The following is a 2,659-nucleotide window of genomic DNA, read 5'->3' on the forward strand; positions in this document are numbered from 1 at the left end:
TGCTCTCCCCTGATGCTACTAAGAGTAGACTTGGGGAGGTCAGCCCTAGCAGCCTGGAGGCAGAGAAAACACTTAAGCACTTATCTCTGTCAGCTAGGGATCAGCAAACCAGTGTCATTATTTCAGTGACCTTAGGCATCAGAGTGGGATCCTCAGAAACTCAGCCAGTAGGAGAAAGAATGTCCAGGATGGACAGATAAGGCAGGAGGAGGGATGGAGAGACTGACCCAATTAGCACATCATTCCCTGCTATCAGTCATATAGCAGCAAGCCAAGGAAACCCACTCCCCCTCTGAATCACTGCAGAATTTGCTAATGAATTCTTTGGTATATGCCATGGGCTACCCACTGTCCCTGGTCCTTCACCTCTAGGGTCTTCAAGGATCTCAGGGTCTTCTCCACTCTTCCCAGGGCACCAGTTCTCACTAGAAGAGAAACATCCTCTCCATCCAAATCCCAGTCAAGCAGACAGCTGGCTGGTCCCTCTCCCCCACCTCATGTCAGATTCCTGGAAAGCAAACTCTGAGATGGAAATCTGTGGGCAGGAAATGCATGGGGAGCACCCTTAAGATTAATGTGTGAGGGAGTGAAGGAAGCAGGACTGGGATGGAGGGACCCCTAATCCATACAGGGCCGATCCTGCTTATTTTTCTCTTAGCCTCACCCCACTCCATCATCTCATCTACCACTGCAGGCATGATTTTGGAGGTGGCCCCTCCCCCAATTTAGCCCCACTTTCCTGCAATCCTGTTAGCCTCCTCTGGCCTCCCTCTTCCTGAACTAGGTTCTGTCTTCCTCACCCGACCCCAGCTATTCCCAGCATCCCCACAGGGCACTAATTCTGGCCCAGTGATGAATGTTTCTGGAATTCTGGACTCCTGAATGGCTCAAGTGCTGTTGGAGTCCTTGCCTTAGACAAGCAGATTAATAAGAAAAACGAAATGCCCACCCAAAGAGAAAATGGACTAAACAAATGAAGAAACAGTTCACAGAAAATGAAAATTAAAGAGTTGATAAGCATAATTACAATGCTCAACCTCATTAGTAATCAAAGAAATGAAAATAAAACCTAAAAAAATGTCAAAATTTCAAAAGAATACCACAAAGTGTTCATAAGACTGGAGGAACAGGAAGTCATACATTACTTGTAAAAGTATCAATTGGTACAATCTTTCTGGACAGCAGTTTGACAATATAAATCAAAATTTTAAAGTGGCCTAGCAATTCCACCTCTAGGAAGTTATCTTAAAGAATGAACAGGACAAGCTTTCAGAGATATGTGCTCATTGCAGCAATGTTTATTATACTGAACAATAATAGAAATAACATATGCATCAAAATGCTATGCTACAGCCATATAATGGAATATTGTACAGTCATTAAGAATGATGATGTTGGGGCTTCCCTGGTGGCACAGTGGTTGAGAATCTGCCTGCCAATGCAGGGGACACGGGTTCGAGCCCTGGTCTGGGAAGATCCCACATGCCGCGGAACAACTAGGCCCGTGAGCCACAACTACTGAGCCTGCGCGTCTGGAGCCTGCGCTCCGCAACGAGAGGCCATGATAGTGAGAGGCCCGCACACCACGATGAAGAGTGGCCCCCGCTTGCCACAACTAGAGAAAGCCCTTGCACAGAAACGAAGACCCAACACAGCCAAAAATTAATTAATTAATTAATTTTTTAAAAAAAAGATAGTGTGACCATATTAAAAAAATAATAATAATAATGATGATGTCAGCCATGGTGATGGGAGGCCAAGCATGGCTCCTAGAGATCAGTAACGGGAGCCAGGTGCAGAGTGGCGGGTGGTGCATGGAGACCCCGGGCGCCCTGCGCAGGCGCAGTCAGCTGGCCCCAGGCTGGTGGGATGGATGAGGCGGAAGTGACGGAAGTCTTGGAGGAAGAGAACTTCTTTCACGCTGTCCACCTCTTCCGCCGCTGAAGCTGAATCTGATGCTTTGGTTGGCTGTATGGAGCACGTTATCATGGATGCCAAGTTCCAAGTAGTGCAGAGAACTTTCATGGACAAATACTACCAGGGTTTTGAAGACACAGAAGAGAATAAACTCACCTACACGGCAAGTTTTAATGAATATTTTTCTTTGGTAGAAAAGTATATTGAAAAATAGCTGCTGGAGGGGATACCCGGATTCAACATGGCAATTTTCACGACAACGTTAAAGCACCATAAAGGTGAAGTGGCTCATGACATATTCAACATGCTGCTCACATTTACAGACTTTCTGGTATTTAAAGAGATGTTTCTAGAGTACAGAGCAGAAAAAGAAGGCCGAAGACTGGACTTAAGCAGTGGTTTAATGGTGACTTCCTTGTGCAAATCATCTGTACCAGCTTCCCAGAACAATCTGCAGCACTAGCTCCCCACTCCAGACAATGGGAACCTTCTGATATCTTGAGCCCAATAGTCTGGAAGAGGCTTCTGCTCGTGATGATAAGAGAATACACCTTGGAAAGACTGGCTCTGTTCTGCAGCTTTCTGTTAATGTTAGGTATTGATGGGTCAAAAAGATAATTACCTGACCCTCTAGGACTTCTGCTTTTTCTGAAACACCTTCTATTCAATAATCCCTGCCAAAGTGAACACCTTTCTAAGGTGCTCCTGAGAGTCTGACTGCTCTGGAGCAAGATTGTGTCAA

General features: G+C 45.8%; 1 pseudogene; it reads left to right on the forward strand.

Moving 5' to 3' along the window:
* The first annotated feature begins 1,869 nt into the window (after positions 1 to 1,869).
* LOC132372538 (ADP-ribosylation factor-like protein 2-binding protein) lies at positions 1,870 to 2,380 on the forward strand (annotated as a pseudogene).
* Positions 2,381 to 2,659: the final 279 nt, after the last annotated feature.

The sequence above is a fragment of the Balaenoptera ricei genome, chromosome 10, assembly GCF_028023285.1.
Source record: "Balaenoptera ricei isolate mBalRic1 chromosome 10, mBalRic1.hap2, whole genome shotgun sequence".
NCBI classification, from domain to species: domain Eukaryota; kingdom Metazoa; phylum Chordata; class Mammalia; order Artiodactyla; family Balaenopteridae; genus Balaenoptera; species Balaenoptera ricei.